This window comes from Rhineura floridana, chromosome 2, assembly GCF_030035675.1.
Source record: "Rhineura floridana isolate rRhiFlo1 chromosome 2, rRhiFlo1.hap2, whole genome shotgun sequence".
Lineage (NCBI taxonomy): Eukaryota > Metazoa > Chordata > Lepidosauria > Squamata > Rhineuridae > Rhineura > Rhineura floridana.
The window spans coordinates 212,370,836-212,397,269 of NC_084481.1; the positions used below are offsets into that span (position 1 = coordinate 212,370,836).

Consider the following 26,434-nt stretch of genomic DNA (forward strand, 5'->3'; position numbering starts at 1 on the left):
TTCTTTCTTTCTTTCTTTCTTTCTTTCTTTCTTTCTTTCTTTTTTGGGGGGGATTAACATGAAATACTATAATCCAGCTGATGTCCACCAAAGACTGATAAAGTAAAGCTAGCAACTTTGGTTAGTGTAGATCAGACTCTGGTGTGATGTAATAGACAGTGAATGAAATTAAAGTGAGAAGACATTTACTAGCAGTGTCTTTCTCTAGGTAGTAGAGGAAGCACTTAATTGTGTAACGTCTTTCTTGTTAGCCAAGTTTCTCATTCAAAATCTTTCCTGCCAAATAACTAGCAAGTTCTTTATTTTTTTTAACTCAGAAGAATATGATTACCCTTTCAACTATATTCTACATTTCAGGTTTCTTTTTTAAAAAAACTGTAAAAGTTGTTCGTTGTCCAATTTTTTTCTGAAGTAATATTAAATTGATATATCTAGAGCTTCTGTCATTGTAATATGACATTAGGAGGATAGTCAAACACTAGCTTTGACTCTAAGTGTCCTACTAAAGTAGTAGTCTACTGCAGAGTGCTTTTTGATGCATCAAAGAAATGGTACTATCTTTCAAACAGCATTCATATTTTCACCTCCTATAATCGTTGCAAAGTAATAGCAGGACTCTAGCGTGATACTTTTTTTTTTTACAGCTTCTAGAAGTCAGTTCTATGAGGGATTGCCTAGGCTTGTATTAGATATTCAGGTTTAAATGAACCACTATCTCAGCTCTCCAATCTGCAAAATGCATTCATTAGCTTTTTGTCCTTTTACTCTTCTTTCAGTTTAATCTCTCCTCTTCATCCCTGTAGCCCTTGCTATGGCTTTGTTAATAGCAGCCTCTGGCTTATGTCTCACCAAAACGGAAAAGTTCCACAGTAGCTTCCTGCTGTAAAGTTTCTGCATCAGGTTTTCTCACCAGAGGCAGACCAGCAAATGCCACTGCTCCCACACAATGCCCATGCCATGATAATAGTGGTGTGTGTGGTGGGGCAAAGGGACTCTCCTGATTCCAGTTGGCCACTGTGAGAACAGGATGGGGGACTAGATGGGCCACTGGCCTGATCCAGCAGGCTCTTCTTATGTTCTTATGAAATTAGTAGATACTGTATCTCAGAGGTAGAGCATCTGCTTTGCATGCAAAAGGCCTCAGGTTCAATCCCTGGCATCTCCAGGTAGGGAGATGGGAGAGAACCCAGTTTCAAACCCTGGAAAGCCACTGCCAGTCATTGTAGACAATACTGAGCTGGATGGACCAATGGGCTTACTCAGTATAAGGCACCTTCCTATGGTGTCACTGCAGTTTACCCGGACAGGGCTGGATTGGGGTGGCAGTGAGGTCAGGTTACTGGTCCAGTAAGGCTCTTATCCTCTTATATTCATACCAACTCTGTGTGTAGCAATATTTTTTGAAGAACTTCCTTGAAATGCTTTATTAATTATCACAAAACACCCACACGGACTATAAAACAAGCAAGCAACACCCTTTCCAATTAAGCAAGAACATGCAGTCATCTACTCAGCCCTAACCCTATGCCTATTAACTTGGAAGTACTTCTTACATAGTTCAATGGGGCTTACTTCCAAGTAAGAGTGCACAGTATTGTCTCCTAAGATGTGCTAATTGGTGTTTTTGTTTATTCCCCTGGTTCAGAGCAATCGTTGGAAACCTTGATAGAATTCATGTCCTGCCGTGTTTCCCTAATTCAATACAAAATGAAGATCTGAGACTCAGTTGTAAAGACCGACGGAAACGTCCAGTTGGTTAGGGACCGAGAAGCATCTCTCGGCTTGCAAGTTTAAATGATCCCAGATGAGCTTGTGCCTACAGTCTCCGTCCTGCTGTTTTTCAACTAATCATTTGCAAAATTGAAAAAAAGAAAGAAAGAAAAAGCAGGAAGACTTCTGGTAGGTGAGCCACAGCAGGGCAATTAAGATGATGTGGCAAAGGTACACATCTGCTCTTAGACAGATACAGTTTCACTGATTCTATCTATAGTAGCAGTCCTTCAGAGAGATAAACACCCTGCGAGAGAGCGACACGCCGGAGGAAGTGCCACACTGAGAAAGTGGTGATCGGAGTGGAGCCTTGCAGCCCCTGTGGTCTGAGAGGAGGGAGGGAGGGAAGGAGAATGGAACAGCCAGGCAAGCGACAGAAGTTATCATGAGACAGATGTGAATCAGAAGAGCGGTGGGTGAGAGCTGGCATTTGAGGGAGGTGGGAGTCTAGCAAGCGTGAACAACACAGTGAAAACCAAAAGTGGGGGTGGGTGGAGGGGGAGAACCTCTTCTCCGAACTCTTTAGGAACAGTTACAATTTTATTTCTTTGTTTATTTATTCCTCACATTTGAACCAATCTGGGGAAAGAATAGTTATACGCAGACAATATTTTTTCCCACCCTGGTGCATCCCACAATCAACATAAAACAGGGATGGGGAACCTTAAGCCCCGGGGCCAAATGCGGCCCTCCAGGCCTCTCTGTCTGGCCCTTGAGACTCTCCCCAAGCCACACGCCCTTTCCCACCCTTACCCTCCTTGAGACTTTTTCATTTTTGGCTGGGCCGTGTCCTTGAATTCTGATCATGCTTTGCTTTCCTGGAGGGAGGGATGTGGGAGTGTGTGTAGAAACCAGCCTTCTGTACAAAGGGAAATGTTACATTCATTGCTCTGCCCACTTTTGCCACTGGCGCCATCCGCCACTGGCCTGTGGCCTGTGGAAGGATGCCCAGAAGGAAATATGGTCCTTGGGCTGAAAATGGTTCCCCACCCCAACATAGAACATCGGAAATTGCCTTATGTTGAGTCACAGCATTGGTCCATCTAGTTCAGCCTTTCCCAACTAGTGGGCCACCAGATGTTGTTGGACCACAACTCCCATCCGCCTCAGCCAGCATTGCCAATGGTCAGGAAAGATGGAAATTGTGGTCCAACAACATCTGGTGGCCCAGTAGTTGGGAAAGGCTGATCTAGTTGAATACTACCTACACTGACTGGCATCAGCTTTCCACAATTTCAGACAGGGCTCTCTCCCAGACCTATTGGGAGATGCCGGGGATTGAACATGGGACCTCCTGCATGGAAACAAGATGCTCTGCTACTGAGCCATGGCCCTTTTCCAAATTCACAGTGCAATCAGATGAATGTTTACTCAGGAATAAGGTCCACTGTGTTCAGTGAGGATCAATCTCAGTGTGCATAGGACTGCAGCCTCAGGGAAGTCTGTCCTTTTGGTCTTTCAGAGTTGCAGTCAGTCTCTGGTTAGTTCTGGACAAATATCTGTTGGAAGCTCAGCTTGGCTCAGGAAAATATCCCAGTGGCTCTGTTGTGTGATATTGTTTATAATCAGGGGTGTGCATACTTTGAGTTTGGAAACAAAAGAAAAAAATTGTACCAAGGTAATCTAAATTCTGCACCAAGACAGTGGCATTCTCCACCCCATATTTTGTCCCAAAATAATCATAGTTGCATTTGTTGCATAATATATTTCATTTGTGGTGCTGAGGACATATGTAACATATGTAAACCATATGTTCTAGCTGCCTCTATTTACCAGGTACAGTCACTGTTTTACAGTTCCTGATTAGACACTGTCCCAACTTTTTCTATCTTTGCCTTTTGGGAAGAAGTAAGTCCACTGAATTTCATGTGATGTACTCCAGGGTAAAGCCCACCTTTGTCGTAAACTTCCTGATTTAATAGAGTGCCCATACTGTAGGACTTCTACACTACTTTAGAGGGCAGTCCTCTGTTTGAAAAAATTCTCTGCCTGAAGGGCTCTTCAGTCCAGGTCAAAGTCCAATTTAAAGATGAAGAAATCTAAGAAGGGAGAATAGGAAGGGCCTTGAAGTCGCCCATCCGCTGCTTAATACCTGGACAGCAGACTGAGTAGGCGCACAGGTTATCAGTTTACTAACTATGAACTTGAACTGTGGTTAAAGTTGGTCAACAAGCTAACATTTGTGCCATAGTGCTGGGTATTGAATGTAACGAGGGAATGTGGTTTAAACAGAGCAGTATCAGAGCACCAAAGTCAGTGCATGAAGTGAGGAGGAGAGGGGGAGTGTGCAGACTTGGCGCTTGTTCCTGGCTTCATAAACTATGGTTTGTTTAGCCGGGAATGTTATGTCAGAAAAGGCCTTTGGGGTTTATAAGGCTGCAGATATGATTATGCATCTTGGGGTAAAAGGAAATTGATACACCTCCTCTTCTGTCTAAGGTTGCAATCCTGTGTGCACTTATTCTTGAGTAATAATCTTCTTGCAAGTCTTATGGCTTAATGGTTAACCTGTTGTTGTTTTTTCTACTGGAGAAATCTAAACTCGGAATCAAAACAAAACCATGAATACAAATAACTGTTCTTTGCTCATGTTTGCTTGGCTTCCTCTTAGAAATCTAGGTATTATATGGTGCTGCGGTTGAAGTGTCATTTACTCTAAAGGAATGTCTGTATTCTGAAATATTCCTGGAGTTTTTTTTAAAAAATGCTGGGTTTTTTTAAAAAAATAATTAGACTCCAAATAATGCCCCCATATTTATGAAACTTTTATCTGCTCCCCTCCCTTGGCACAAACTAATCAGAGGTAACACATACATTGGAGTATATACTGTTTGATGCTAGTTCATTGAGCTGCTTTCAGGAGGCTGCATTTCATCAGGACTGCACTTCTTTTCACAGTGACTTGAAAGGGTGCCCTTCTTCTACCTCCACTTCGCTCTGCAAGCCTTTTCATCTTTTCTACCTTGCTGGAGGCATGATTAGGGCACTTCACCTTTGACCAGATGGGCAGACAAGCATCCGTCCTCTGGAGCCACAACTAGGGCTCTTCAGTAGAATAGCTCTTCAGTGGTACTGAACTGTGACCTTGTCTGCTGTTCAAAGACTAAATACATAAACTCAAGTTTCCGTTGGGCCTGGCCTGGGAACCCAAGTTATCCCTTAATCCCAGGTCTCCCGGTCAGCAGTACAATGGATAGATAGCCCACCATGCTAGCTGATCAGCTAAAGAAAAGAAAACATCTTTGTTTCCTTGACAAATTGGCTCTTATTTGGGCTGCTCAGTCTTCTCAACCTGCCCAAACATTAGTGCTTTTCCTATCAACTTTCCTTTCTTTTCATTTTGATAATTACCTTTGTCAACAATTGCAATAAATTGTGACTTTCTATCTATCTATCTATCTATCTATCTATCTATCTATCTATCTATCTATCTATCTATCTATCTATCTGTCTATCTATCTATCTATCTATCTATCTATCTATCTATCTATCTATCTATCTATCTATCTATCTATCTATCTATCTATCTGTCTGTCTGTCTGTCTGTCTGTCTGTCTGTTATTTATACATTTTTATCCAATCTTTCCTCCCAAAGGAGCCCATTTATTCAATTTAAAGTTAAAGTTAAAAACATTTAGTTCAGCAGCCCATCCTAAGATGGCATGTCCTACACTTAACACAGGCTGTTTAATTTAATTTAATTTAATTTAATTTAAAAACATATATCCTGCATTTTCTCCAAAAGGGAAGCTCAGCATGGCTTACAGTAATAAAATATCCACACAACACAACCAGATCCACAAGATGCATTAGAAAATACCAACATCATAAAACAAAAACAAAAAATAGGAACCCATATTCAACAAAAACAGCAAAGCCATAAAACTAAAAAGAAAAAAGGGGGAAGGCTCAAAGAAAGTAAAATGGCCTTAACATATTCACAACAGGGGAAGAAGCTTTTTTCTGCTAAATGTCTTCCTAAACAACCAGTTTGGGGCCAAATGTCTAAAACCATAAAGTGTTGGAAGTAGGTGAACCTCATCCAGGAGGACATTCCATAGTGCTGGTGCAGCCACTAAAAAGGCTCTACTCCACACTGCCATCCACCAGGCCTCAGATGGCTGAGGAATATGGAGCAGGGGCCGCTACCATCATTTTGTCATTTCAAAAAGAGTACATTTGGCTTCGATAAGTGAAAAGTAAGAGTATGCTGTTGCACCATCTCAAAAAGAGTATATGTACTCTTAAAAAAGTGCGGTTGGTAACCCTAGCAGGGGCTCATATAATGAATGGAGCATGAGAGGAGGAACATATGTAAAAACAAATCTCTAAAGAGCACGATTCGATCACCTTGCCAAACTTAGAGAATTTCCCCTAAAGATTAGTCTTTTTATAATACAAATTGGCCCCAACTCTGAGAAGGTTAATCACACTTAAATCCAATTGAAATCTAACCTAGGACAATTTAGACCTTGCCTATTCTGGAGCAGAACCATTATTGTCCAGCCACTTTATAATACCATGAAGGAAATATTTACCCTCATCTTTGGAGCACATCTCCTTTTTACATCAATCTACACTATTGGGGATTGTGCCAAAAATCCCAAGTTGTTTGGGGTTCATGTAGGACTTGAACCAGGGACCCTTTGCTTGGTATAACTTATGCTCCTTGAAGTTAGACTAGAAAGAGTCTTTGCTAATTTTGACATAATCTTTACTTCAATATTTTTTAGACATTTCACCTAGGACTGATCCAAGGACTTTTCTGACAAATGTTTGAAAATATTTCAGGCCCCTGATGAACTGCTGGAGAATTTCCATCTCCCTCTGAAGAATATTTGGCAAAATGGCCTTCCCAGTTTTACAATCCATAAATGTTGGGTGCAACTATGGGTATAATGTTAACGGTGCTTAGTATTAGTTTAATATTGTCAAAGGAAACAACAGGCCTGGCCTGTCTCTCCCTGGTCCTCCTCTCTTAGCCCACTGCTTCCTTTGTCCACCATCCTGAACTAACAAAAGAGTTTCACTTCAAAATAAAGTGAGCTGAAATTTCTCAGTAAAGAATTTCTGACAAATTTGGGGGAATGTTTGTGAAGCAACTGCTTATTATTTAGAATTAGTATCCTGCCCTTCCTGCCAAAGGACCCCAGGATGGCAAAATGTCCCCTCTAATTTCACACACACCCTGCACAGCATTGCAGATGTTGTGAGGCTGCTTTTATTAGCCCTAGTTCCACCTGAGGACAGACTTGCAAATGCGCCTTGGATTTTCTCTGTAGGTGAAATTCAATCGCGACTCTCAAGGATCATATCCTTTCCAGGCTCAAGATTTGCCCCCAAATCGCTTACTTGTTCTCCTTGACCTGCCTTGAATATAAATGTTTCCAGGTGACATCTGGGGCACAGCAAGTTTCTGCTGTTCTTACCACTTCATTGCCTCCATCTAAGTTCATATGTCTGGTTTGCTTTTTCTTTATTCTACCTGCCTGCCTGTTTCCTTTTTAAAAATCTGTCTGCTGTTTCTCTATCAGCTGCCTAGTTTCCTTTCAAAACATCCCTTAGCTCAGGCCCTGGCCTGAGATCATTATGGCATCTGGATTGACCATCTTGCACAAAATCAGTGGGGACTTACTTTGAAGAGGTCCAGAATCTTGGGATGTGTACGGTGTGTGTGTGTGGGGGGGTTGCACACATGCGCACGCCAGTTGTTTTGTTATAAAAAAAATTATCCATGTCATAATTTGTTAACATTTCATTTGGTTCCTTACAGTTTCCAGAGGAATAGGTGTGTTAGCCTGCTGCACCGAAAGCAACAAAGAATCTTGTGGCACCATAAAGACTAACCATAAATAATAAAGATTTATTATTGCATAGTCTTTCATGGAACTAGAATTTATTTCATCACATCTATGAAGGATAATACTTTTGCTAATCACAATATTGAGAATGAACTGGACTGGAATTTCTTTTGTGCATATGTTTACGAAAAGTGGTCAAGTTAGTGTCATATACTGTATGCGTATACATGTTAAAGGGTTTTTTATATGTACATGTTATAGTTGTGTGTATGTAAAACTATGATATAACTTTTATACCAGAGTAATGCCCATTTTAGATTTTGAAATAATCTCTGTAGAAAATGATATTAGTAATATAATAGTGTGGCTTGCTTTTATTTTTATTTTATTTTTTTTTAAAAAAAAACACTACCCTTTTTTGGAGTTGTTACTTTTCTCTTCCTTTTCTTTTCTTTTTTTAAAAAAACCCAGTGGGATTCTTATACCAGGCATTCTGCTTGGCTGACATCCACTGGGAAAGCGATGACACCATTAAATATTTAAAGGTTTGAAAACCACAAGAACTACTGTATATAACCAGATTGGATCGACTTTTTAACTCTTTTGATTAATAATGAATAAAGCCTCGGATATGTGAATTGGTTGAGTGCTAACCTGTTAACAAAAGGAGTATAAGACATGAATGCTAACATGTCTCATGAGTTATTTGACTTAACACATCGTCCAAACAACACACACACACACAGAATAATCGTCTTCAATCTCATCTATTCCAGATTCCATTAATGATTGATGACTACCTAATGTTTCTCTGTATCTTGATATAGATACATATTTTGATCATCTGTCTTTCTGACACCAATATTTCCCCTGTTATCTGGGTCCCTCTTGCCCAGGGAGGGGGAAGGAGGGACGACCAATGCAACATCCTGCTTCCCTGTCTTTTTATTTCAATGTCACTAAATATTTATAGATTGCACTCTAGGTCAGAAAAGGGTAGTCGGTCATTTAATCCGACCCCAACAAATGATAACTCTTGCCTACCTACTAATTTCTTTAAAAGAAACTACTAGGATTTACAAATATGATTGTTCAGTGTGCCAGGAGGATCTTGCAGTGGTAAAGAAAGACAGTAGATGGAAACAGAGTTATTGTTATTGTTGTTGTTTTCTGAATTTATATCCTGTTCTTCCTCCCAAAGGAGACATACCTGCAGCTGGCTGGTTACCACTCTCTTGATCACCTTGCCCAGTAAAGGAATGTTAGAGACTGGATGGCAGTTTTCTAAAAGCTCTGGATTAAGGGAGGTCTTCAGGAGGGGCCACACCACCAGTTCAGAATTCTTTCCTGTAGTGAGACATTGACCACTCCCTGGACCCACCCATCAATCCCCTCCTACTAGATTTCATCAGCCATGATGGGCAAGGATTCAGAGGGCATGTAGTCAGCCTCACCACCACAAGCATCCTGTCTACATCCATGGGTGACATGGTATGTCATTTTTGCCCCCAACAAAGCAGCAAAATGTGAAAAGCCATCAGAAAGCATCCACTCCTATAGTCAGATAGCTAATGTAAGACTGCCATGGGCAGGAGAGGGCTCATTCCTCTGTACTAGTTAAGGCTGCTAGATTCAGTATCAGCTCGGACCCTTGTGACTTTAAAGGCTGGACAAAGAAGGGGTGTTCACACATCACATTCAACAAGTGCACAGCCTGCTCATCTGTGCACACAATAGTCGGGCTGTACCCTCACACAGCTATTAACATGTAATGTTCAACAAGTGTACAGTCTGTGTACCTGTGTACACAATATAAATCAATAAGTGTATACTCTTTCATACAAACACTTGTATGAAACAGTAAATAGTGTGCTTGATGGCAGTATTGACACACACACAAAAGTACTTGTGATGACTGCCTAAAGAGGCAACAGATCACAGGTTCCTATTTCTGACTCTGACAGATCTGGGCGTAATATGCTCAATGAAGAGCTGGGGTTAAATAAACCTGAATGAATTTGTCTCTGCACCCTTCTGTGGAATATTTTTGCATTCCTTTTGGAAGCCTCCCTTTTGCTAGACCAGAGGCAACTCTTGTCAGTTTGGGGTGGCTGAAGGCTGAAAAGGGTTAGAATCCTCCCTTTGATCAGGAAACCTGATTATACAAGGGTCCTGATTGCAGGTTAGACCTGAACACAGTTAGAATCCTCCTTCAGACCTCTGAGCTGGACACGCCAAGGGAGTCAGTGTTTGCAAGCACACTGGGGATGTGGCTTGCATGTATGCCATGCCTTCCCCACTTTAAGCCCACACACTTTCTTTTGTATATCTAAAGAGGGCTTTATTTAACTTCATATTCTGCTTCCCAGCCCACAAGGTCTGTCACAGTAACTCACAATCTTTTAAAAATAACAACAAACTGTGAAAAAGAAAGAAAAGAGTGAATAAAAGCAATTGCAGGCAGAAGAAAAGAATGAAACAAAGGCCCTCAAGAACAAGCCCAGCTAAAACCAGCCTACCATCATCTACCAGTGGTACAAATGCTTGCCTAAATGGAAAGGACTTTTAACCAGTTCCTAAAAGTCAGTAGCGAGGTGGCCAGGCTGATTTTCCTTGGCAAAGCATTATGCAGAGACAGTGCTAGTGGTGAGAAAGTGCTGGATGGTCCAGATGTTGCTGGACTACAGATCTCATCATCCCTGAGCACTGGCCATGCTGGATGGGGCTGATGAGAGTTGGAGTCCAACAACATCTGGAGGGCCACAGGTTTTCCCCTACCCAATCTAGATCAAGTAGCCAGATGCTGAATCTAGTGAGTAAGGGAGAGTAACATAAACTGAGATTTCTAAAATGATACATGGCGTAGAGAATGTGGACTGAGAGAAGGCTTGCTCCCTCTGTTATAACACTACATTATTTTATTGTTGTTGTTGTTATTTATACCCCATCTTCTGGCCAAAGGCCCTCAAGGCAGCTTACAGAAAGCACAAATATAAAAATACAATATAAAATACATCAATAAAATAATACAATTTACAAAATACAATTTACAAAAGTTAAATAACTGCTCTTAGGCTAACAATGTAAGATGCACGACACATGAGGGAAAAGTGCCCAGGAAGAACAAAGAGAAAAGCATGCTCAGGCACCAGTTCTTAAATTACAGGTCTTATCATGAGCAGCTGGAATGGAAGCAGGTAGCCTGATAGCACGGTGGCTACTAGGGAGGGCAAGGACAGCTAGCCGCTCGGCAGAGGCGATGAAACAGCTCACGGATGGATCAGCTTTGGCATGGAAACAAAACACATCTTTGCTGCTGAAGCCACGAGGCATCCTGGTGAGCACGTTGTGCAGCGCCCTCCACCCCCGCACTCTGCCCCTCTCGTTTGCCTATCGCTCGGGTTCCTTAGCCGCCATGGGGCTACGGAGATGCTGGATATGCTTGGGGTCAGTGGGGGCTGGCCGGCTCGACTCCGGGTACATGTCCCAGCAGAGCAACTGCTGCGCCCAGGGGTCCCTCGCTGATGGCCCAAAGCGCAACGCAGGAAACTCTTGTACTTGGCCAGGTTGTTGAAGCAGGGCGTGACCGGGTAAGGCATGCGGGTAAGGCGTGCATTCCAAGTAGCGTCCAGGTAAGGCATGCAGGTAAGGCGTGCGCTCCGAGTACAGCGCCAGCAGGGGGCAGACTTGAGATACTGAGAATACTACGCCGTGGCTGTCAGCCACCACCGCTTCTCCTCCTCCTCCTCCTCCTCCTCCGCGCCGCCGAGGCCCGTGAGGAGAGTGTGTGAGGCCTCCCGCCTGCTATAAGCTAGGAACACTTCATGAAGTCATGAAGTGACCCTGGCAGGAAACTCAGATCAGACAAAAAGCAGTACTGATTCAAACAGCATTTGGTTCACTCGTGGGATTTGCTACCAGAAGATGGTTTCTAGCATAGTTGACTTTTAAAAGGGGTCACAGGCACAGAGAATAAGGCTATCAATGGCTGCAAGTTATCGTGTCTGTATGCTAAGTCCAGTTTCATAAGCAATATGCTTCTGAAGCCCATTTGCTGGGGAACAACAGTGAGAGAGTTCTGCTTCTGGGCTTCCTCAAAGACATCTGGTAGGCTACTGTGGAAAGCAGGATTCTGGACAAGACAGGCCACTGGTCTGATATAGCAGTACTCTTCTTATGTACATCACCTTGGATGCTGCAGACCATCCATATGCTCTACACACTCTCAACTGCCTTTCAGTCCAATATGAATCTTTCAGTCCAATCCTCTTACTGACAGTTCCTGTGATAAGCTGTGGTTATTTTACCATGTGGCAGTGTGAGATCCATAAAGCCACTGGCCATGCTTCTGCTCCCCTGGCAACACTGCACGCAGTAGACAATCACTTCCATCCAGATGTTGCAATGTAGCATTAGCAAAAATCCCACTGATGGTGTGAAAAAAGCATCAGTCTAAATCCAACATAATTAGAGGCGCAGTCCACAACTCTCTATTTTCATTTCTTTTTTTTGTCAGAATGTCTCAAGAACTGGTCTTCCCTATTATGCTATCTTCAACTGTCATTAAAAAAGAGAGGAAGGGGGGAGGGAAAAGGAAGGAAGGAGGGTGAGGGTGCTATCTTCAACTGTCATTAAAAAAGAGAGGAAGGGGGAGGGAAAAGGAAGGAAGGAGGGTGAGGGCATTTGTTTTCTTTTCCATCTGGGATTATGTGACAAAATTATCTCCTGCCTCTAATCAATTATTTTTCCATCCCTATCTTTTGCATTTTTCTGCAGAACCATTTGCAAGTATAAGCGAGAGATCCTTCAGAGATAATCTGGTGATTATTACAAATTCAACCTCGGACGCTGCAGGCATTAAAAGATGAAAATTGCCTAAAGTCCACTGTTGTACAACAAATCCATACCTCTGGACTCCTGTCCTGAGGTGAAAATGCAATCAGGAGAGATATTTAGAGTCATTCTGACAGTTCATAAAATTAAGCAGGGATTAGGGAGCCTTTTCTAAAAAAAAAATGCCATAGGGCCCACACAATGTTAATCACATCTCCCTGCAACAGGTAATGCTGCAACACACCATTTGGAACTGGAAGAAAGGAGAAAAGAAAAGTTTCTGCCCAAACTTCCTACATATGGCAGTGAGAACTGTGATTTCAAGACAAAGCTGATTTGAATATCTGAATAGTGGAACAAATTATGGCAGAGGTGAGCAGAAGGGAGATTGGGAATCTACTGGTAGATCTCTGAGTGATTTGCAATAGATTGGCAAGGTCTCTGGCACCCAATTGTTTATCAATGGCAACAAAAAAATGACTTTTTGCACTTACAGTATATGAGGCTGCTGAAATGAAGGGAGTTTAGGATTAAACAAGGAATGGATTATTCTGTGAAAGAACTGTGAATTCAGTTCCATTCCAGTGCTGAGAAGCAATTCCTTGGCTCAAAATGTGCTCAGAAGCACCCTCTTCTTTCATTTTCACTGTCTGTCTTTCACATCTGGCTCTAGGGTTCTAGTTTTTAAAAAAGCCCAAAGTAGATCAGACAAGCTTGAAGTCTGTCCACTCCTGGTGTATGAAATGTCCTTATCTGCTATATCAAGGTGGGGACCCAAGCCTCTCCGTATGTGGCTGGAATACAACTCCCATCAGCCACAAGCAGCACAGCCATTGATCGGTGATGATGAGAGCTGTAGTCCAACAATATCTGGAAGGACATAGATTCCGCACCCATGTGAAATGTAAATACATGCTATGCATAAGAAGAGAGGAAGAGGTCTGCTGGAGTGGGCCATTTGGGACTCTTGGGACTGCAATGACTAGATCAGAGAGAGCCAAAGATTGTCAGCCAGTTGCTTCCTTCCTCCTCCATCTTCCCTCCCAGCCTGTTGCAGAGTAAAGAATTTGATGGCCTTTAACAAATTGCTCAGTGGAGCTGTACTGTCATTCATTGTGGTGATGGTCATACCTGAATCGCAAAGGAAACATCAAAGTATATTGGGGGTCTTTTGGTGTTTGCTTTCCTTTACTGACAAACTAAGTTGGCAGCCACCTTTGTTGTTGTTTTTCTCCAAATTGCAGAAGGGTACAAAGGTGCTATCACCCAAATTATTGTTTTACGTCATGCTCTACCATGATATATGTCCAAAAAGGGCCAAAACCACCATGAAACACTGGGTGGACCATCATTTGCCATTAATTAAACAGATGAAGTTCTGTAACTAGGCTACTTATACCCAAGAGGAAGGTAATGAGAAACTGGAGGGGCAGATATCTAACTGTGTGAGAATGCGGACAGAAACACCAGATTCCATCATCAGGATGCAGGAATCTCTCCAGCACAGCTTCCTTCCTGTGCCACCACAGCTACTGAACGAGAGAAGCTTTGCACTACATGGGAAGAAGCCCACACTGTGATTCATCCCCATACAAGTGTCACCCATTGTGAAACCAGAGTAGTGCTAACATGTGCAAGAAGGACTAATGCCATGGGTTCCTCTCAAGTGGCTTGACATTATCCTAGGAGTGAGAAAAAGAGCTCTACCGAAAAATAATAATTATTTATTTGTTTGTTTGTTTATTTATTTATTTATTTATTGCACTTGTATACCGCCCCATAGCCGAAGTTCTCTGGGCGGTTTACAGCAATCAAAAACATTAAAACAAATATACAATTTAAAACACATATTTTAAAAACAATTTAAAACACAATTTTAAAATTTAAAACAATATAAAAACAATTTAAAACACATGTTAAAATGCCTGGGAGAAGAGGAAAGTCTTGACCTGGTGGTGAAAAGATAACAGTTTTCTCGCCAGGCGCACCTCATCAAAGAGATCATTCCATACTTTGGTGGCCACCACTGAGAAGGCCCTCTCCCTTGCTGCCACCCTCCGAGCTTCCCTTGGAGTAGGCACACGGAGGAGGACCTTTGATCTTGAACTTAGTGTATGGGTGGGTTCGTATCGGGAGAGGCGTTCCATCAGGTATTGTGGTCCCAAGCTGTGTAAGGGTTTATAGGTCAAAACCAGCACCTTGAATCGAGCTCGGAAACACAGGCAGCCAATGCAAGCAGGCCAGAAACGGTTTTATATGTTCGGACCATCTGGTCCCTGTTACCAATCTGGCCACTGCATTTTGCACAAATAAATAAATATAAAGTTCTTGGGTGATTAGAATGGGCCAAAAGAGAAGAAATTGATGGATAGTAAGTGAGTTGTTGCAACCTCCTTTTAAAGAAACAGGCACATATATCTCAACAGATTCAGAACGGCTAAAGTTAGATAATTATTATTCTTCCACTTCTGTTCATACTGGAGAACTTGAAAGGGCTGCTGCTATAAATGTGGGCAAAACATGTTTTATGGGGAAGTTTCTTTTCCCTTTTAATGGTCAATGTCAATAATATATCCAGCATCATTCTTAGGGCTTTAAGCAAATTCATCTGTGCTATGAATAATTACTATTGCCAGGCAATTAGTAAGTCATTAATCAAACACTTTCAAAAGCACAAATAATATTTCTTTCACAAAGCAGAAATGTGAATTTATCTTCCTGGTCCATTTCTAAAAGTCTACTCAAATCACCAATTAACAATTCATTCATGTGTACCATTATCACATGGGAGTCCACCTCTAATCTGACAACTATCATCTGCATGTGAGGGATACAAAACCACCAAGGGATGAAGCCTTCAATGTGAAAGATAATTGTGGTTACTATGTGAGTAAAACAGCAGTGTGAATTAAATTTGATTCAGTTCACATTTATAGGCGAACCTATCTAATTCACACTTTCTAAAACAATATGCGAACTCAAACACAGCAATTCTCACTTCTCTGAATTTTGCAAATCAGTTCTTTAGCCAAGTAATATGTACACAAATGCATACGCTAGGGTAAAGTATGGAAAAAATACATATATTGGTGAAAATGGCATACAAAAATACATTAAGAGAACATTGCTTTGCAAAAGTTGCATTGTACATTGTTTATTTATTTATTTATTTATTGCACTTGTATATCGCCCCATAGCCGAAGCTCTCTGGGCGGTTTACAGCAATCAAAAACATTAAAACAAATACACAATTTAAAAACATATTTTAAAAACAATTTAAAACACAATTTTAAAATTCAAAACAATATAAAACAATTTAAAAACACATGCTAAAATGCCTGGGAGAACAGGAAAGTCTTGACCTAGCGCCGAAAAGATAACAGTGTTGGCGCCAGGCATAATTGAATACATAATTGTATATTATGAGAAATGCGCACCAAAATCCTGCTGAATTTTCATGACTACTTTTGGCTGTTTTTTTTTTTTAAATAAAAATCACAGACTGATGTGGAAATGCAAAGATGTGAACTTCAGAATCAAAATTTGTAAAACAGAGAAACCAAAATTGTCAGATTTATCCATCAACCTGAGGATCCTTTCTCTCTTCTGTTTGAGAGTTTGTTAGATTGCATCCAACTGACTGTGATATGCTTTCATCCTATGAGACAGCTGTTGACTACAATTTGCATTAAGCAGCAGTGGTACCCGTAGGGAAGGCTTGGGGGCAGAGGTCCAGGGCTGAGCTCAGCAGAATAAGCAGGATGGTCCCCATATGTAGCAGGGCAGGCTTTTCGCATTTAGTGAAGTAAGGCACAATGTGAACTAGTAAAGAGAGCCCCTCCCAGAAGACCCTGAAGTCCAGAGTCTAAAATCAGCTAAGTACAACACTGTAAAGTAATGGACTGCTTCCTCACTGGAGAAGGGTTGATAGGAGCATACCTGCACTTTTCATCAGCTTCCATGCTGGACTACTAGCCATCTTTAGATGTACCCCGATTGCATGTAGAGGGAGTGGGATCCCATTCTTGAAAACTGCATACATTCAGTGTAGTAGTGTGTGTATACAGATTTGATATGTGTCCAAATTGCAAATGCATCCACATTATCTGGCAGCATGTGTTTGCAGGGCTCCTGTGCATACAGCCTACCAATGTGATAGATAAATAAATAAATAAATGAATACATTCCATGATGTGGATATATTTCTATATATATCACAGTTTGGTGTCTGGGCTGTCCAGAAAAATCCTCCCAGTTCAGAAAGCAGTGAGCCATTACAACAGGGCTGTGAAGTTTTTCATAGGTAACCTTCCAGGGGCCACCTGTCAGTGGTGGGAGGGGTGGCGGCTGGTGGCTGCATGTCAGTGAGGCAGTGGAATCTGCTCCAGGTTTTAGTCCAAACTGAAGCACCTTGGATAGCTCCTTGAATATTTGGATTAAAACCCAGAGTGGATTCCATTGCCCCACTTACATGGAGCCACCAGCTCCCACTGGGTGGGAGAGATAAGAGACAAAAGTGGGTGGAGCAACAGACATGACTCTCGCCTTGGTACAGTAGACTAGTTTCTACATACACTCTCACACACCTCTCTGTATCTTCCATCCAGATAAGCAAGAAGCATTATCAGAGTGCAAAGACACATTCCAGCCAGGCAAAAACATTTGGGCTGCAAAGCAGGGCTGGTGGGGGGTTCTGGGGAGGCTGCGTTTGGCCTGAGGTTCTCCACCCCTGGATTAAATTGATCCAAAGATGGTCAACCTAGCTGTTGCATCACTGTCAACTTTGATATATGTGAAAAGAGACTCACAGCTTGAACTTCTTTAACTGTAGGACAGTCTGGGTGAACCAGAAGCTGTGACATCATGAGGACTCAGGGGGTGCTCAGCGTATAAACCAGATTGATGCACTGAGCTGACACAGGGAGGGTATATGGAAAATAAACTGCCCAATCATTTTGGACATAACAACTTACTAGCTCTGGATTTTATACTGTAAAGCTGGTAGTGGCAACTTCAGAGGTAGTCAATCAAACTGCCAGCAGCAGGAGCTGTCGGAATTAGGAGGCTCTTGAGATGAGACAGAGGACAGAAGCTGCTCCTTGTAGATAGTTCCCTTATACTCATCCCTCTCTCCATTTAATTTATATCCTTGTCATTATGACTTTTATGAAACTGCCTTACTTGCATCTGGGCAGCAGGTTTATAGAGCAATTAACAGGACAATCAAAAAGGTCTCCTTCAGTAACAGCCAGAGTTCCCCATTGTGGAAGCTGAGTGGAGACACCAGAAAGTGTTGTTGACTTCTGTGCAGCTGCATGGCAAGGGGTGAGGGGTGCCCGAGAGAGAGAGGGAGAGGGAAGAAATCTTACTTTTCCGAAGAAAAATGCAGAGTCTCTGAATAATTAATCAGTTCTCTCCAACAGTATATTAACACTATTAATAATACAATAATTGGTGCAGCTTCGGTTGGAGAAGAAAACCATGATCGAAATCAATTGAATGGTGCTGGTCGAATTTCCAAATTAAATGCAGAAGACTTGTGGTTAATGACATGCCCACACTAATATGATGGCTGTGCTCTGCCACCCTAGTCAGAGGCAGCATGCTTCTGAAAACCAGTTGCCGGAAGCCTCAGGAGGGGAGAGTGTCCTTGCACTCGGGTCTGCTTGCGGGCTTCCCCCAGGCACCTGGTTGGCCACTGTGAGAACAGGATGCTGGACTAGATGGGCCACTGGCCTGATCCAGCAGGACTCTTCTTATGTTCTTATAGCCACAATTCATCCACAAGAACATAAAAGGAGGCCTTCTTGGTCCAAACGCCCATCAGGTCCAGCATCCTGCTCTCAGAGTGGCCATCCAGATGCCTGTGAGAAGCCCATAAGTAGGCTTGAGTGCAAGAGCATTCTCCCCAGTTGTGATTCCAAGAAACAGGCACTCCAAGGCATGTTGCCTCTGACAAAGACGTCATGGCCAGTAACCATTGATAGCCTTATCCTCTGTGAACATATGTGAACAAGAATAAGACCCATTTATTTCTTCCGTGGATGAGACTGAAGCATGTGTTCAAATAAAATATAGAAAATAATTTGAACTGAGGAGGTGATCCAGCCATGCCTTTAGGATATGTTCCTTGAACATTTCTTTCAGAAACCTATGATAGAGTTGAATGGAATGTGGTGGTGGTGGTGAATTTAAGCAAATTCCTTTGGTGGTGGTGTTGAACTTAAACACTGCCCAGCTGATGGGAGCTGTAGTCCAAAACATATGGAGCGTCCTACAAACTAGCAGAGCCTTTAGGACTACATTTGATCATGGGACCCAGTAGCCCATTTGGCTCTGACAAATTAAACTCAGCTGTTTGCATGAGTGAAAGCCTTGACAGAGACCTTAACCAGGGTAAAAGCTCTTAGGCTACTTTAAATGGGATCTCCGTTTCATTTCCAATGAATTATTCAGCAGACCATTAAAGCTTCAGGTTTGGTTACAGTACCAGCTAAAACAATAAACTCTACACATGTCAATGATGACAATCCCACAGATCAGTGGAAAATTAAGATTGCAACCAAATACCACAACAATGATCTCATCCTTGTGGTGCAGCAATTGCAAGTACTCTTGGATGAAACAGATTATCTTGACCCATTCCAGTCTGGGTTCAGGCCTGGTTATGGAACTGAATTGGCCTTAGTCGCCCTGATGGATGGCCTTTATTGGGAGAAGGACAGGGGGAGTGCGACCCTATTACTCTTACTTGATCTCTCAACGGCATTTGATACCATTCACCATGGTATCCTTCTGGGCCGACTTGGTAAGATGGGTATTGGAGGCAGTGTTTTAGAGTGGTTCCCATCCTATATCCAAGGTCATTTTCAGAGAATAGCATTGGGTGATTGTCTTTCATCCCCCTAGCAGTTGTGTTGTGGAGTGCCGCAGGGAACCATCTTGTCCCCCATGCTGTTTAACATCTATATGAAGCCCTTGGGAGTGGTCATCAAGAGATTTGGGGTGAGGTGTCAGCAGAACACTAATGATACCCAGCTCTATTTCTCTGGAACATCTGAATCGGAAGAGGCCGTGCAAGCCCTTGACCTCTGCCTGGACTCGGTGGTGGGCTGGATGAGGGCCAATAAACTGAGTCTCAATCCTAGCAAGACAGAGGCACTGTGGGTTGGTGGTTCCCGAGTTCAGATAATTGGTCAGTTGCCTGCTTTGGATGGGGTTGTACTCCCTCTGAAAGAGCAGGTCCATAGTCTGGGGATGCTCCTGGATCCATCTTTGTCGCTAGAGGCCCAGGTGACCTCTGTGGCTAGGAGTGCCTTTTACCAGCTTTGGCTGGTAAGACAGCTGCAGCCGTTTCTGGACCGGGATAGCCTGACCACTGTTGTCCACACACTGGTAACCTCTAGACTCGATTACTGTAATGCGCTCTATGTGGGGCTGTCCTTGAGGTTGGTCCAGAAGCTGCAGCTGGTGCAAAATGCAGTGGCAAGACTACTCACTGGGGCAGGATAACGCCAACATGTCACCCTGCTGCTGAAAGAATTGCACTGGCTGCCCATTTGCTACCTGGCCAAGTTCAAGGTTCTAGTTTTGGTGTACAAAGCCCTATACAGTTTGGGACCAGGATACATGAAAGACCATCTTATCCCTTATATATCCACTGCACTCTGCAGGTGAGGGCCTCCTGCAGATACCATCTTATCAGGAAGTCAGTTCTGCACAACATAGGAAACAAACCTTTAGTGTGGCGGCACTTACCCTTTGGAATTCCCTCCCCTTAAATATTAGACAGGTGCCATCTCTGCTGTCTTTTTTGTGCGTATTGAAGACCTTCCTCTTTCAACAAGCCTTTTAAGTAGAGACCTTATCCCAGTCTGCATCTGTGTTGGAATTGCTCTTTAACATGTTTTTAAACCTTTTTTAAAAAAAGAAAAAACAATATGTTTTTAGCCTTTTCTTTTTAAGATGTCTTGAAAGCTTTTTAAAAAAAGTTTTTAAAGATGTTTTGTTTTAATGTATTTTAAACTCTGTTTTTACGTTGTTTTAAAGTGTTTTTAGTGCTTTGTTATTATTATGTAGTCTGCCGAGACCATCAGCAATTTTCAAGTGGTCCGTGGAGGGGGGAAAGTTTGGCAACCACTGATGTAGCCATTTCTGCTCATGCTGTTTTATACTGAATCAGACCATTGGTCCATCAGACCACTGGCACTGTCCACACTGACTCTCTTCAAGCCTCTAGATCGGGGTCTTTCCCAGCCTTACCTGCAGATGCAAGGGACTGAACCTTCTGCATGCAAAGCAGATGCTCTACCAGTGAGCTATGTCCCTCCCCTTGATTTTGATAAGACTGGTGACATTTCTTCTGCAGGCTCTGCACATGCCTTAAAAGGCATGATTCCAGAGGGCACTTCCGATGAAACCTTCCCAACCCACCCCCAACCCACAGTAAAAAGTGTGAGAGGAGTTGTGGAGCCCTATGGGCTAGACATACCCCAGTTGCTCATTGCAGCAATACTGTCTGTGCATTCATCCAGACTCCGTAGGGGCTCCACGTGAGCAAACCAGGGAGGATCTACATGCTTAGGGATCTTCCACGCAAAAGGGGACCCAGACCCAATCAGGTGTTGGGGTTGTGGCTACCCTATGCAGCAGGGCAGAAGAGCTAGCCCCCGTAGCCTTGCAATACTTCATCCATGGAGGAGGGTTGTTTGAACCCCCTTCCTTGTGCATGTTTCTCAAGAGCTGAAACACAAAGGAACGCACCAGTGCTGAAATCAAGGGTGAAAAAAGAGTCAGGCCTTTAAAAGCCTAAAAGCCATAAGCCCCATCCCTTGACTCTCCCCAACTTTAGCTAAACCCCAGTTGCCCCATAGCCTCCTAAGCAACAATAGCTAATGGGTATGTCACCAAAGGTAACCCCCCCCCAGTAGCATAGAAAAAAATAGACCAAAAGGAATGATGTTTCCTTTGGAAGGTGGAAGTGTACATCACTGATCTGGTTATTCATAAATAAGAGCCCTCTTCAATCATTCAGTCAGACAACATTTCCCTCTTTCATCCCTCTTCCCCACCCCCGCCTTCCACGTGCCTTCATTTCCTCATGTCTCACATTCCCGTCCATTGTGCTCTTTTTTCTTGCCCAGTTACTTGGTTGTGTGCTCTCCCCGCCGTTCCCAATTTCCCATGCTCTACTGGCTTGGATTTGAGTGGCAGCTCGGAGTCTGTAAGCAGGTGTTGTGGAAGTGAAGCGTGCTATTCAGCCAGCACATTAGGTAAAGTAACATCCCCTCGGGAATGCTAATGCTTACAACTGCATCAGCCCCAACTGTTCCTCAGAGGAGAGGAAGGGGACAGTCCTGACCTGCTCAGACCAGGTGTTTTGGAAGCCTGCCCATTTTTAGCAGACGTAATTGCTGTTAATTTATCAAAAGTGTAATAAGTATCAAGGAAGCAGGCTGCTTGGTTGCAAGCGAGGACTCAAAGAGAGGCAATTAGTAGTGCAGAACACAGCCTACATGCATTGGGCATCCTCATGTTATGTGTGTGATGCCATGGAATATTTCAGCTAATGTAGCCGCCATGAAAGGGGAGATCTGACTGAAACTTGACGGAAGGAATCACCCTCATTCATTGGTAAATATTCAGTGCTCAGATTGTTCTATTACATTTTATCAAAATGGACCACGAGAAAGAAGCCAGATTATAAGGAGAATTTGAAGGCCACCTTTTGGCTGAACATAGGAATGCAGGAAGCTGCCTTATACTGAGTCAGATCATGGTCCATCTAGCTCAGTAATGTCTACATTAACTGGGAGCAGCTGTCTGGGATTTCAGACAGGGGACACTCACACCTTACTTGGAGGTGTTGGGGATTGAACCTGGGACCTTCTACATGCAAATCAGATGCTCTACAGATAAGCCACACCCCTTCTCCTACGTATATTCTCTCACTGTCTTTTTTATATCTGGAAAGGTTGAGATGAATCCCCATTGAACTAGAGCAAGTGAAAAGTAGTGTGGACATCTAAGGTATTAATCATACAAGCCTTTGATTTACAAAAGCCATCATTCATCCTCCACCATTTGTGTGTGTGTGTGTGTGTGTGCATGGCCACCATTTGCTGCTCCCCAAACACACACACAATGTTCCGGAATGGCTCTAGGTCCATGGAGTTGTGATGGAGGCAAAAATGGGGATCTGGCTGCCGGTGTAGTTATAGCACTGCCTCTTTCAGCAGCAAAAGAAGCTAACAGCAATTTAGCAAAAAGAGAGAAAGAAGCTGTGGTACTGCAGATTGTGAGCCCCACCCCTGAGAAACAGCTGGAGATTTTTTCCTCCCCCTGGAGAAATGTGGGAGAAAGTTTTCTCCAATTCCTCTGGCAAAAAATGTGGAAAATCTCAAAAAGCCATTTGCACACAGCATCTAGAAAGGAAGACATTAAGCTGCGCTTTTGCTTCTTCTCCAGTTCCCTTCCAAAAGGTATTTTATCATTTATACACTCTCTTTACAACATCTGTAGAGGTAGGGGAGGCATCCGTGCGTTGCATTGGATTGATCGGATTGGAAATAAGCTGACCCACTTCTTAAACAAACTAGATAAATCAGGAAATGGCCCTCTTCCACCCAGTTCTCTCACTTTCCCAAGCAGTGAAAAGTTCCAGGGTCACTGGTGGCTTATTGGTGTTTTGCAATATTGGTTTTTATTTACACATATACAGGTTGAGCACAGGTGGAGCCAAACAATTTAAACACTGAAGCAGCAACCCTCACCGCCTTACATCATATCTTCAGAGAAAGAATGCCCCCCCACAAAGTCACTTTTCCTGCCTCTGTATGTGCGTTCCCAAAACTCTAACTGCAGTTTCTTTCATGAGTAGAGTGGCCACATATGCATCACCAAAAAAAAAAAAAAAAAAGCCAAAAGCTGGAAAAGATTTACATAAAATTTGCATGCAATCATTTATATGTACAGATGCACACTTAAAAATAATTATTGTAACTTAAATAGAAGTACAAGATGTCTCATTCTAGTGAGGAAGAGTTTGACCAGGTGACCAGTGTGCCTGTGCATACTGTTGTCCAAGCTCTCACTTAATGGACAGACTCTGGTCTCCCTCCTTCCCCCCATTCTTAGGGTTCTTTATCTTTAAATGGCCAATACAGTCTCCAATGAGAGGACTGTTCTCTGACAGCCTTAAAATAGAGAACTGTTGCCTCTAAAGTAAGACATAAGGTCATCCTGCTCACAAGTACAGATTTTAGGAACAATACAGAAAGCTACAGCCCTTCCTGGATGATGATGATGATGATGATGTGCTTACATAATCCTTAGCTGGGGATGCAGAGCATGCCCCCATTCAAAACAGAGCAGTCCAGGCCCGTCCAGAATTTTCCTAGCTGTTCTGATTGCATCTATTTGCTATGTAACCATCAATCTCCCTACCAAAGAGATAACTGGACCTGGCCAGCAGGGTTATCTAACTTTTTAAAGTCCTATCCCCATTCACTTTTTGTTACCCCCTCCCCCAACTGTGATCCAGCATTGCTTCAAGGCAAACCCACAATGATAGCCCTCTGCACAGGAATTAGGTAGCAAAACCCAGAACAGTACAATTGCATCAAGATTGCTTGGGGGGAAAGGGAGAAAAGATGGAAATGAGCTCAAGGAATTGAGAATTGTGGCACACAGCCCATCGTCCTCCAATTCTTCAATTAATTTTAGAAATTCACCTGGTTAAACTAGGCTGAAAGGCACCTTGGCCAGCTCCTTGAAGGTTCGGACAAAACCCCACAGCAGATTCCACCGGCTCACTGACAGAACCACCAGGCACTACTAGACACAGGAATGTATTTGTGGTGTGGCCCAGGGGGCTGTGTTCTCATTTGCACTGGGTCGTGGATCTGTTTTCCCTTCCTCTTTTTTAAAATATATACACATAGGTTGCAGGGCAACTAGGCACACTGCAAGAGATCCCAACCATCCACCATCTTAATTTGTCTAGACAAACCTGTGTCATAGATAGGGATGTCAGAGAATTCTGATGAGAATGCAAACAGGGACACAAATTGCCAGCATTTGCTTATTCATCCCATGTCCAGAACAGAAAGCAATCCAGCAAATATGATCAGTCTTTGTTGCTGTTGTTGCTCTCAGTCCGCAAATGATACATAATTGATTACACACACACCCCATTTGCATTGTGTTCTGTTTCTTTGCACTGAAATGAATGGGGTGGAATAACAAAATGTCAATGTGACTTACGTAATTTACCTAATTAATTACATAAATTACATGATACGTAATTCCACCACAGTGGACAGCAAGACAAAATAATGAAGTTTTGGGGAGAAGATCAACTGCAGCAGAATAGAAACAGCGATGTGTGGGATGAATAGAGGGTGGAACAGAAAACAATGCCTTCTTACATCTCTAGTTGTGGGCCTGTACCCCAAGACTTTTGAGTACCTAGCAACATCCCTGTGTATACCCCCCATTATTGTGGGTTTGAAGGAAAAGACCAATTACCTTGAACTGAGGCTAGAGAATTCGTGAACAGCTATTGTTCTTGGAAGAAATGTTTTCCAAAATATGAATGCTCCATTTTCTTGTTCATCAGCGCTTCTCTCTTAGACACACACACACACACACACACACACACACACACACGGTATTCATACCAGCTTAAAGGAATGAGAGTAGCTTGCCAGCTTTCCTAACTTAAAAAAAGTTCAAAATAGAAGTGTTTGTTCTCATTATAATTTCAAAGCACTGGGATGACTATCAACTGATGTTCAGCTGAGATCCACAGGGTTCCTGCCAGTGGAACTGAGACAGGGTTGGCCCAAGACATTTTGCAGGCTTGAGCAGCTGCATCATGCAATCTGAGGGCCAAAAATGCATGTGATGCAAACTTGAAGTTGTTCATTATTATTGTTGTTATTATTTCCATTTATTAGTCCCTTGCCACATAAGACTCTCCAAGCAATTTACAAAACCTTAAAAAGTATAAAGCAAAACATAAAATCAGGAAAGAAAGTGAAAGCACACAGTGCGTTAAGCCAGACAATAACTCATAAAACAGGCCCCATTAAGCCGCAACAAAAACAATAGGCAGCACAATCAAGTCGTGTTACTGTTTTTTAAAACTGGGGAATAGCAAGCCACCAACTTAGATGGCTTTAAAAGAGGATTAGATAAATTAATGGAGGATAATGATATCAAAGGCTACTAGCCATGATGGCTATGCTCTGCGTCCACAGGAGAGGCAGCGTGCTTCTGAATATCAGTTGCTGGAAATCATGGGGGCGGGGGAAGAGACCTCTTGTGCTCAGGTCCTGCTTGCAGGCTTCTGATGTGTAACTGGCTAGTCACTGAGAAGAGCCTCGCAGAGCTTGGAAAAGTTGCTTTTTTGAACTACAACTCCCATCAGTCCAATCCAGTGGCCATGCTGGCTGGGGCTGATGGGAGCTGTAGTTCAAAAAAGTAACTTTTCCAAGCGCCGAGAAGAGGATGCTGGACCAGATGGGCCACTGGCCTGATCTAGCAGGGGCCCCAATCAGGCTACTCTAACAATGTCCTCCCTTCAAAGCTGGTGTGCGAAGGAAGAAGCCGGTGTCAGGCAGGCCTAGGCCTAAGGCCTGGCCTTGACTCAGCCCTGCTTAGGCTCTTGTGGGATTGCCCGAGATGGCTAGCAATCCCATGACAGCAAGCACAGGTGGGAGGAGGAATCTCCCCCCCCATTGCTCCAGGGACCACCCCCACACACAAATGCACCGTGCCAGCCACGAAGCAGTTCTTGCATGCTTGGTGCTAGTTGGACCTGTCTTCTTGGGGGTGGAAGGAGATGTAGTATGTCCTTCTTCACCTCTGACCATATTTTTTCATTTAAAACATCCCTTAGCCCACCCCCAATAACTTGGGAACTGATCCAGGGCAGGGTGGTGGACCCATCTTCAGGACAGGGTGGGCCCACAGATCAAGGCCACAGGGCAGATTGGGAGGGCTGTGCACAGCCGTAGTATAAAAAC

The 26,434-nt window shown here is 43.1% G+C and overlaps 1 long non-coding RNA gene across 1 annotated transcript in view; it reads left to right on the forward strand.

The window, feature by feature from the left end:
* LOC133378429 (uncharacterized) overlaps window positions 1-7,931 on the forward strand; it is a 45,850-nt gene extending 37,919 nt beyond the window's left edge. Inside the window, exons 3-4 of the long non-coding RNA XR_009761022.1 lie at window positions 1,646-1,899; window positions 7,544-7,931. This is a non-coding gene — a long non-coding RNA (uncharacterized LOC133378429). The remainder of the gene's footprint in view (window positions 1-1,645; window positions 1,900-7,543) is intronic.
* The last annotated feature ends 18,503 nt before the right edge of the window (window positions 7,932-26,434 follow it).